Source organism: Canis aureus, chromosome 16 (genome assembly GCF_053574225.1).
Source record: "Canis aureus isolate CA01 chromosome 16, VMU_Caureus_v.1.0, whole genome shotgun sequence".
Lineage (NCBI taxonomy): Eukaryota > Metazoa > Chordata > Mammalia > Carnivora > Canidae > Canis > Canis aureus.
In genome coordinates, this window is record NC_135626.1 from 52,129,726 (window position 1) to 52,141,335 (window position 11,610).

An 11,610-nucleotide genomic window follows, 5' to 3' on the forward strand; every position below is an offset into this window, starting at 1 on the left:
AATCAGAAAAAGGAGAGCAAGTATGACTGGGCCCTGGTTAAAAGACAGCTGGGGTTCTAGAATCAGGCAGTTTGGTTAAGTCCTCCTCCTTGTCTTGCTTGCAGTTTAGTCTCAAGCAAGTTCCTTAACCCTTTTGAATTTTAGTTTCCTCATCTTCAAATGGACTTAATAATTGTACCCACATGACAGCATTGTAATGAGAATCAAATGAGCTCATGAATGTGAAATGTTTATTATAGTCCCTGGCCCAGAGTAGTTATTCTCTCATCTAGACTAGGTTTGCTTGCCTAATGTTCAATTTGCCATGGGTTTTACATCTTTCTGGGGTCATTGTCAGAATAAAATCACACTCTGCTGAAACTTGGGACTACAGAGTACGAACCACTGTGCTGGTAAACCCCGAGGAACCATAGCTAAGCATTTTATATAGAGAGATTATCTGGATCCATTTAGAGCTCTAGCTGCCCCAGAATTTTTTTCCTTGCCAGGAAATCTGGAAGCATGCCTTAAAAGCTTGCAAATGTGAGATCAGTGTATCATCTGAGCAAGAACACATCGCCTCTCCTGTAGCAGCCCCTGCTATAAACTACCAAAAGATAATCTGTCAAAATCCATAAAGACTGTGGCTCATGATAAACACTTGGCCAATTTGTCCATCAAATAAAATTAAAAACCTACTACAGACATGCTATTGAGGAAAACTGGAAGTGCTAATACGGTTCCACTGGAACACACATAATTTATTACCTGACTGGTCTTGACACATGTATTGTGGGCTGCTTTGAAAGCCTGTCTCTGGACTATGCGCTCTAAAGGATATTATTACTTTAGGAAAGATTCTGAAGTAACCCTTATGTCGATGGCCATCAAAAATTCTCCTGCCTCTTTAGGCCATGTTCAGCTTCCAAGGAAGCTACTGCAAAATTGCATATGTTAATTGCACAAGTGACTATGCAAAGTAATTCCAAAGCTTACCTGCAAGAGACAGGAATTCCACCCAGAATCCTTTAGCTGTGTGTTATCACGAGGCCACGAGGAAAGCTTATTGGATTTAATAACACATATTTGCTTACAACAAGGGCCAAGAAAATGTGTTTCAATTCACCTGCCAGAAGTGATATTTTCTTTTGAGCTCCCTGTCAGAGAGTCTAGTAAAATAATACAAACTGCTAAGTAATATTTATCTAGGGCAAGTAATATTTTTCTGACTTCTAGAAAGCTCTTAAAATAATCAAGCTTCTCCACATTTAGTCAAAAGCAGCTAAGTGACCATTTCTGTCTACCATCACTTGCTAATTTTCTATAATTATGTGCTATTAAAAGTGAAATGAAGAGATAGAGAAGGATACAATTACTCATTCTTTAACCTTATTAATAATAATAGTAATAATGACAGTTGATATTATGACAGCTTACCAGGGCCCAAGCAATATGCTTAACACTTAACTTATACCCATCTCATTTGATATTTCCAAAAAGTCTTTGGGAGAGGAAGATGTATTGTCATATTTTCTTAATAGGTGAGAAACAGAGACTTTAAAAGGTTAAGACATTTGTTCACAGTCACACTCTTAGTAGATGACTTGGTTGCATTTCTAACTTGGACTGCCTGGATCACATATTCACCATATACTCTGCCTCCTCTGGTCCTAATTTACACATCTATATTTGTCTTCCTCTTCTAGGTGACTGGGGAGTCCAGGGTGCAGCCCAGACAGAGTTTCCAGACATGGTGTGGGAATGAGTGGGGCTGGCTCACAGCTGAGGGCATGGAGCAAAGCGTGACTGGACCAGAGCTGCAGGCCATGGGAGGGCCAGGCAGGGAGCAAGGGGATGTCTGAAATGCCCACTCCTAGTCCAGTGGCCCAAAGTAAAGGAACAGCAACAGAGAACCTGCAAAACGGAGCAAGCAAGTTTGGCAGGCAGCCTGGGGAGATTGCCAGAATCTGGGGAGACTTAGGTAATGGGGACTTATCAGAGGATGTCCAGGGCAAAAGTACTGGTGGGCAGAGCTGGGAAGGATGCTGAGCACATTCCCATGATCTGTGAGAAAGAGATAGTCATGTTTTCGCTCTTGCATAGATCTCATGAAGAGTAAGAGAAATAGCTCATGTGCAAGCACTTTGCAAACTCTGAGGTGAGAATGTTGTTACAAAGGGTTGTCTGTGTTTGTACACCCAAGGTCAAACAATCTGTGCATCTGTGTTTCTCTGGCAGCAGCCTTGGCCATAGATTGCTGACCTAGGACACCTCAGTTAGGTTTAGAACTCGGAGAAAAGTAAGAAGATAGTTTTAGCAAAGAAAGAGAGGAGATAACTTTCCAGCTTTCTCATGTGTTTTTGGGGGAGGATATTCAAATGTACCAAGAGAAGAATCAAAACTATTGCAAAATAATGCTTCAGTGTTGTGGTTTCTAGGTAATAATATGTGGCATATTATGAACTGGATACAGGATTTAAAATGCATATGGTGGATTTTATCTTGTAGCTCAATTCAACCTTGGTTAATGGCAAAGAGAATGTCCAGGGTTTGTGAATGCTGTCATTATTCTGAGCAGGACAGCATGACGGGGAGTTGCACTCAGATGCCATCAGGGAGGAGAGAACCTGATTGAGTTTAACATCCCCATTTCTTTTTTTTATATATAAATTTATTTTTTATTGGTGTTCAAATTGCCAACATATAGAATAACACCCAGTGCTCATCCCATCAAGTGCCCCCCCTTCAGTGCCCGTCACCCAGTCACTCCCACACCCACCCACCTCCTCTTCTACCACCCCTAGTTCGTTTCCCAAAGTTAGGAGTCTCTCATGTTCTGTCTCCCTTTCTGATATTTCCCACTCATTTTTTTCTCCTTTCCCCTTTATTCCCTTTCACTATTTTTTTATATTCCCCAAATGAATGAGCCCTTTGTCCTTCTCCGATTGACTTATTCCACTCAGCATAATACCCTCCAGTTCCATCCATTTCTAAGCAAATGGTGGGTATTTGTCGTTTCTAATGGCTGAGTAATATTCCATTGTATACATAAAAGGCATCTTCTTTATCCATTCATCTTTCGATGGACACCAAGGCTCCTTCCACAGTTTGGCTATTGTGGACATTGTTGCTATAAACATCGGGGTGCAGGTGTCCCGGCGTTTCATTGCATCTGTATCTTTGGGGTAAATCCCCAGGAGTGCAATTGCTGGGTCGTAGGGCAGGTCTATTTTTAACTCTTTGAGGAACCTCCACACGGTTTTCCAGAGTGGCTGCACCAGTTCACATTCCCACCAACAGTGCAAGAGGGTTCCCTTTTCTCTGCATCCTCTCCAACATTTGTGGTTTCCTGCCTTGTTAATTTTCCCCATTCTCACTGGTGTGAGGTGGTATCTCATTGTGGTTTTGAAGTGTAGTTCCCTGATGGCAAGTGATGCGGAGCATTTTCTCACGTGCGTGTTGGCCATGTCTATGTCTTCCTCTGTGAGATTTCTGTTCATGTCTTTTGCCCATTTCATGATTGGATTGTTTGTTTCTTTGCTGTTGAGTTTAATACGTCCTTTATAGATCTTGGAAACTAGCCCTTTATCTGATATGTCATTTGCAAATATCTTCTCCCATTCTGTAGGTTGTCTTTTAGTTTTGTTGACTGTATCCTTTGCTGTGCAAAAGCTTGTTATCTTGATGAAGTCCCAATAGTTCATTTTTGCTTTTGTTTCTCTTGCCTTCATGGATGTATCTTGCAAGAAGTTACTGTGGCCGAGTTCAAAAAGGGTGTTGCCTGTGTTCTCCTCTAGGATTTTGATGGAACCTTGTCTCGCATTTAGATCTTTCATCCATTTTGAGTTTATCTCTGTGTATGGTGCAAGAGAGTGGTCTAGTTTCATTCTTCTGCATGTGGATGTCCAATTTTCCCAGCACCATTTATTGAAGAGACTGTCTTTTTTTCCAGTGGATAGACTTTCCTCCTTTGTTGAATAATAGCTGACCATAAATTTGAGGGTCTGCTTCTGGATTCTCTATTCTGTTCCATTGAACATCCCCACTTCTGTTGAGTACAGGGTGGAAATGTGTGGGGCTGGTCTTGGGGTCCTAGAGAACACACTGTTGGGTTTCTATTCCACTCCAGCAGCCCAGGGAACTAGAGTTAACAGCAGTAGGAGGCAGCTGTTTTCATGCAGCAGCCACAGGGAACACATCCAGCAGGGTGGCTTGTGCCTGATTTGGCTGGCAGCAGGACCAAGAAGGGACTGGGCAGAGGCACCGCTGTTACCTGGCATGGAGGCCTGGCGAAGAGCAAGCCATAAGCAGAATGCTGGAGGTTTTGCAGCTTCACCAATAGTTGGGAAGAAGCTGTGTAGAGACATTTCTCTACTGGAAATGCCCTTGGCTTCTGCTGCATACCATTTACTTGAGGCTGAATAGGAAATAGACATTGACATCAATCGGCCCTCTGCATCATTATCTGACAGAAGAATGCCAAGGACAGTCAGGAGAAATAAGTAAACCCATCCTTTCAGTTTGTAGGGGAAACACCAGGCTAGAGAAAGCCTTACCTTTGGGCTGAGTAAGCAGGGAAAAACCAGAAGAGCCAATATTGAAGAGAAAAATGGAGAACTCACTTTTCAGGATGGAGAGAAAAAGGACAAAGAATTTAATGACAAATGAATAGCTAAGAATCAGAAGGTAGTGATTAAACAGAGATAATTGAGGTTTCTAAAAAAAGGAGATTAGAGCAAAAGACTGAGAGTGACATTCAGATACATAAAAGAGGAAAACTTGCCTGATCTGTGGGAGCCCTGATTATGTATTTGGAAATCACTCATGCAGCATCTGCCTATATTAATGAAAACTTACCTAGGCACACCTTGGTAATTTTTAAAAATTTTAAATTCTTCCAAAGCATCCAGGGAGAAAATCAGGTGGCCTGCAAAGGAAGCAAATCCTATTTTACTCTGGTATACTCTCTATAGTATTAAAGTTTAGAAGAGCATAGATTATAGGGAGATATGGGCAAAGATTTGGTACAGGGTACAATAATTTTATTATTATTATATATATAGTTCCATTTCTGAAAAGGTAAGCTCAGTAGTTACCAAAGAAGGTTCCCTAAAAAAAAAAAAAAAAAAAAATGACTCTAGCTGGTCTAAAGATAGGAAACTCAGTAATGGGAAAATTCTTGTACAAAATGGTTTGCTCTAAACACAAGAGATCCACAAGTTAAATTTAAAGAACTGTTGCAAATATCGTTCTAAACCAAAGAAAAATATCAGAAGCACAATTGGAAAAAATACATTTAATAATAAATTTGGCAGGAGAGGTTATGTATGTTTGTCCAAAGTACTTGACACATAGTACATTCTCTATAAGCATTTGCTGAACGAATATAGGATTTTTACCATGTATGCAGAAATAAGTTGGAGAAATGAGGATGGCCAGGAGTTGGAGGAAGCTGAGTCATTTCCTCTTTCCCCTGCGTAAAGCAGAAAATGCAGGAGGGTAAGTGGTGGAACTTTCTGTTCCTTTTATGCCTTGTTCTTTCAAAGTGAAAGTCAAGTTCATTATTTCCAAGTGATTAATATTGTAAGCTCAAAGGGGCTTGGTCACATTCTCTGAATGAATAACTGAGGTCATGCATTTAGGAAGTGTAGAGCACTCTCAGAGCAGACAGGTACCTCTTGCCATATAAAAACAGTGCTGTCTCGGCGGGGAGGAGGCTGCTTCAAGATGAAGGTGAACATCTCTTTCCCAGCTATTGGCTGCCAGAAACTCATTGAAGTGGACGATGGATACAAACCTCATACCTGTTATGAGAAGCATATGGCCACAGACGCTGCTGCTGCTGCTCTGGGTGAAGAATGGAAGGGTTACATGGCCTGAATCAGTGGTGGCGATGACAGGGTAGGCTTCCCCATGAAGCAGGCGGTCCAGACCCACAGCTGTGTCCACCTGCTGCTGAGTGAGGGGTGCTCCTGCTACAGACCAGGGAGGACCGGAGAAAGAAAGTGCAGAGCTGTTCAGGGTTGCCTTGTGGATGCCAGTCTCAGTGCTCTCAACTTGGTCATTGTGAAAAAGGGGAGAAGGACCTTCCTGGCTTACTGATACTACTACGCCTTCTCACGGGGAGTCCAAAAGAGCTAGGAGAATCCACAAACTCTTCAGTCTCTCTAAGGATGATGCCCACCAGTATGTTGTGAGCAAGCCCCTAAATAAAGAAGGTGAGTAACCTAGAACCAAAGCAGCCAAGACTCGGCATCTTGTTACTCCATACATCTTCCAACACAAACATCGGCGTATGGCTCTGAAGAAACAGCGTACTACGGAAAATAAGAGGCTGCAGAGTAGGCTAAACGTTTGGCCTTGAGAATGAAGGAAGCTAAAGAAAAATACCAGGAACAGATGGCTGAGAGGTGGAGGCTGTCCGCTCTGAGAACTTCTACCTCTAAGTCTGAGTCCAGTCAAGGATGAGATTTTCTAAGTTTAACAAATAAGATCAGACATTAAAAATGTGTCTTCCTGGGTTTCTCGCTGTCAGCCAGGAAATTTTTCACATTGTTCCTCTGGATTTATATGATTCACTGAACTAAGTTAGCTAGAGCTTTCATTTGTAGAGAATTGATTGCAGATTGATTCACAACCATAATTCTTTTAAGGCAACCACTTAACAATGAGTCACAAAGTTGGCTTTTATAGGTGTCTGTATCTCTAGCTCACTCATTGCTGAGCAGTGCTATTTCTTCGTAGAAACAGTTCACTTTGAGGTTATGGGGACTTTATCCAACAATTGATAGTGGTTTGTGTTTATAAACAACTCCAAAATTGTTTGAGTCCAGCCGCTGCAGAGTGACGGAAAAATTAGTGAGGACTATGTGTATAGTTTGTCCCAGGGAAGACAGGAAAATTTTTTCTGGAGATGACTGATTTCAGAATCATTTGGTCACAAACCCCAGTGGCTGAAGGATTTTTTTTACCTTTGGGTTTATTATTATTCACACATATTGGATCATCTTTCAGATAATATGAAGTTGTTCCCTGATTTGAGGGTGAAGTCTAGGGAAAGTCATTATCTTTGTTCTAGGAAAGAAGCTTCAGGAGGGTGTACAATTCACCTGCCTCCTGAATTGGAGCTTGGTCCAGAATGAATGTGGCAGTGGGTTGGGGATTTCCTGGGAATTTCTTTGCTTTGCTTGAGATGTGCCAGAGATGTACAACCCTGTTCTTTGTTTTCTATTCTCTATTATATCCAGAGAACATTTAACTCTCTGTTTGAAGAAGGCTAAGGCTGGATTATTTTTGCCTGAAGATTATTGACTTTGTGAGTTATCAGGGGGTAAATTTTACAACACTTTTCCTGAATATAAATGTTATGTATACGTTGCAAGTGTGTTTTTATATATGCATACATGCATATGTATATACATATATAGTGTTTCAAAGCTAAATTCCATATTTTTATATTACCTATTTCTTTATTGTCAGTGCCTTTATGAAGTCAATAATCTTGACTTTATTACTATTACTTAATAGAAACAAAGGCAGGAAACAAAATCATCTTTTAAAAATATTTTAAATGACAAACTCTTATCTCCTAGCATCTGTGTAATTTTCTCAATAATCATGATTTCTTATCTCCTAGCATCTGTGTAATTTTCTCAATAATCGTGGATCGTAATGACCCAGTAGTTTGCAGAATATTTCCACCCACATATGTGTTCAGGTACTATATATGTATATATATATATACATATATATTTGAAAAATCACTTGATTTGATTCTATCACATAATATCCAAAAGACTTGGGACACCTGGGTGGCTCAGCGGTTGCTGAGCCGAAAGTAGGGTGTGATCCCAGGGTCCTAGGATCGAGTCCCACATTGCGCCCCCTGCGAGGAGCCCATTTCTCCTTCTGCCTATGTCTCTACTTCTCTCTGTCTCTCATGAATAAACAAATAAATCTTAAAAAAAAAATCCAAAAGTCTTAATTTGTCATGTGTTCCCAGTCCTACTGTTAGTAAAGAGCTCCTGTAATTGCAGGGTTGCTAAAGGAAGAATGGTAGTTTAGGTCACTAGTTTTCAAATTCATTCATTCACTTGTTTTGTCTGTTTCTTTGTTCATTCATTCAGTAGGAGGGAGAAAATAAAATTATATATATGAATACAGACACACACATACACACTCACACACATATATAATTTAAGGGAGATTGAATTTGCCAGCTCACTGCAGTCTTCTGATGTGTGTTAGGGTGCTTGGTGGTGGATGGGGTGTAGGGGATAAGGAGATTTTCATAGAAAGGTAAGAGAGAGAAGAATCAATATTTGGGGGCAGCTTTGGAGTTTGGAGAAAGGATTTTAGGAAATGTTGCTATGGGTCTGTGTTGGCTACCCTTTGGCATTCTTGTAGAGATACCATTAGATATCTATTTTTGGCTACTGGGAAGGGTTTCCTGGAACAAGAGCTTGCACAGAGAGTGAATGTGTGTGCTAGATGCTGATGATACAATGGTGGCCATAAAGCACATGCTCTCTGCTCTCATGAACTTACATACTAGCAGAGGAGCTGGCATGAATCAATATCCATCAAATATCATTCATTCATTCATTTATCAATTATTATTTTTAAAAAAGATTCTATTTTTTTATTTGAGAGAGAGAGAGAGAGATAGTGAGAGAGATGGCAAGAGAGAGCATGAGCAGGGGAGAGAGGGAGAAGCAGACTCCCCACTGAGCAGGGAGTCTGACAAGAGGCTCAATCCCAGGACTCTGGGGATCATGACCTGAGCTGAAGGCAGATGCTTAACCACCTGAGCCACCCAGGCACCCCCATCAACTATTTTTTTAAAGCACCTATACAATGTTCCAGGCTGTTTTAGGTCCTTGGGATTCTGATTCATCAGTAAAACAAGAAACAAGACAATACTATTCCTGCATGTGGTGGCTTTATAATGTGCCAACCTATCTTTTTTTTTTTTTTGGCCTTGAATAGAAAACTATTTATTTGGGGAGAGTTTTAGTTTTTTGTTGTTGCTGTTTTGTTTTGCTTTTCTTTTTTAACATTAAAAATTTTTTTTTTGGTTTTTATTGAAGTTCGATTTGCCAACATATATTATAACACCCAGTGCTCATCCCATCAAGTCCCCTCAGTGCCCATCACTCAGTTACCCCATTCCCCCTCCGCAACCCTTTGTTTGTTTCCCAGAGTTAGGAATCTCTCATGGTTTATCTCCCTTTAATTTTTCCCGCTCAGTTTCCCTCCTTTCCCTTATTTCCCTTTCACTATTTCTTATATTCCACGTATGAGTGAAACCCTATGATGATTTTCCTTCTCCAATGGACTATACAAATCAAAACCACAATGAGATACCACCTCACATCAATGAGAATAGCGAAAATTAACAAGACAGGAAACAACACATGTTGGAGAGGATGTGGAGAAGGGGGAACCCTCTTGCACTGTTGGTGGGAATGTAAACTGGTGCAGACACTGGAAAACAGTGTGGAGATTCCTCAAGAAGTTAAAAATAGAGCTACCCTATGACCCAGCAATTGCACTACTAAGTATTTACCCCAAAGATACTGATGTAGTGAAATGCCAGGACACCTACATCCCAATGTTCATAGCAGCAATGTCCACATAGCAGCAGTTGTCCTTCCAAACTGTGGAAGGAGCCACGATGTCCTTCGACAGATGAATGAATAAAGAAGATGTGGTCTATATATACAATGGAATATTACTCATTCCTCAGAAAGGGCAAATATCTACCATTTGCTTCGACATGGATGGAACTGGAGGGTATTATGCTGAGTGAAATACATCAATCAGAGGACAATCATCATATGGTTTCACTCATATGTGCCAACCTATCTAGGCCAGAACTACATTTCCCAGAATTTTCTCTGGGTTAGGCATGGGCATAGGAGAAATATGCATAAGATCTGAAAAGCAGGAGTGAAGCTGCAGTCATTAACCTCTGAAGGACATTGCAGGGCTCCAGGCACTGCTATAGCTCATGCATGTTGGAGCTCATCTGCTGCATCACCTTCCTAGCGTGCTAGTGGACGACCTCTGGGTCCTGCTGGGTATCCTCCTCCTGCTTCTCTGTGGCCTGAGCCCAATGTGGTGCAACTTATGGCAAGTGGGCCCACTTCTCCTGCAGATTCCTACAGCACTGAGTTTGAGTCAGTGAGTGACAGATGTAGGTTCAGTTTGCATGTATTTGCCTCCTTGTGAATTCCACGTTGCCCCCGTTCTCATGCACATCCAGGATTTTCTCCTGAATCAGTGACTCGTGGTGACTCCAGGCTCCAACCAGAAGGAGAGGCAGTAGCTTACACAGTTGCCCCACTTGCTTTCACAACTGCCTAACAACAAATCCCTAGAATAAATCCCATTCTCTATTTCTTGTAGTGGTTCTGCTGCTCTGATTGAACCCTGACAGATACTCTGTACTTGTTCACTTTACATTCTGGGTAGACAGTAAATGGCTTAATAAATAAATTGTAAAGTATGCTTAAGAGTGAAAGGTACTATGGAAAGAAAATCAGAGAAGGGAACTGGAGAGGGAAAGAGTAAGGGTGATATAGGGTACCGTGGGGGTGGGGGTAAGGAGGCAGGTGCTCTATTAAATAGGGCATCCCAGTGAACCTTATTGAGAAGGTAAGATTTGTACAAAGGCTTGAACAAGGTGAGGGGGTAGCCAAAGGAAAAGCTTGGAGGGCAGAAGGGACATAGAACCCACTCCCTAAAGCAGGAGAGTGCCCGGAGCATTCCAGCAACTTCAGGGAGCCAGTGTGACTGGAAAGGAGAGAGAGGAGGAGTACAGGAAGATATCAGGCTAAAACTGCATCGGGGGTCTGATTTGTACAGCAGGGGTTAGCATATATCAGCATGCAGACCAAATCTAGCCCCTCTGCTTGTTTTTGTACATCATCTTATTGGCAAATGGCCATGCTTGTTCATTTACACATCATCTAAGGCTGCTTTCTGGCTACCACTGCAGAGTTGAATAGTTGTGACAGAGACCATATGGCCTACACAGCCTGAAATATTTACTAAAAAATTGCTGACCCCTGATGTAGCAGCTCAGAGATTTTGGCTTTTACTCTGAATGAAATGGGACCCATCTCTGGGTTGTGGGCAAAGGAGGACCACGTTCTGGTTTATCTTATACAAGAATCATTCATATTGCTATATTGAAAGCAGATTGAGGGTAGAAGCAGGGAGACCCACTAGGAAGCTCTCATGACATCCAAGCAGGAGAGGATGCTGGCTTGGGCCAGAATGGCAGTGGGGGAGGTAGTCAGATTCTGATTCTCTTTTGGAGCTTAAGCCAAACTGACAGAATGGATTTGGGTGTGGGAAAGTAAGGGAGTCAACAAATGTACAATTATAACCTATCATAAGTGCTAGTATGAAAGGTTTCCTCAGAGGTGCCTCAGGGACCAGTGGGATGGGAGCAATGCCAATCTCCCCACCCAATGGAGCAGGGCTGCTTTGTCTGTTTTGTGTATTGGGCTTTCCACTAATAGGGTTGTTCTCAACCTTGGCTGCATGTTAGAATCATCTGGGGAGTTTTACAAGGTACTGATGCGTGGGTCCCACCCCCAAATTCTTATTTAATTGGTTTGA

At 41.6% G+C, this 11,610-nt stretch overlaps 1 pseudogene; it reads left to right on the forward strand.

The window, feature by feature from the left end:
* The first annotated feature begins 5,351 nt into the window (after positions 1 to 5,351).
* LOC144286923 (small ribosomal subunit protein eS6 pseudogene) lies at positions 5,352 to 8,503 on the forward strand (annotated as a pseudogene).
* The last annotated feature ends 3,107 nt before the right edge of the window (positions 8,504 to 11,610 follow it).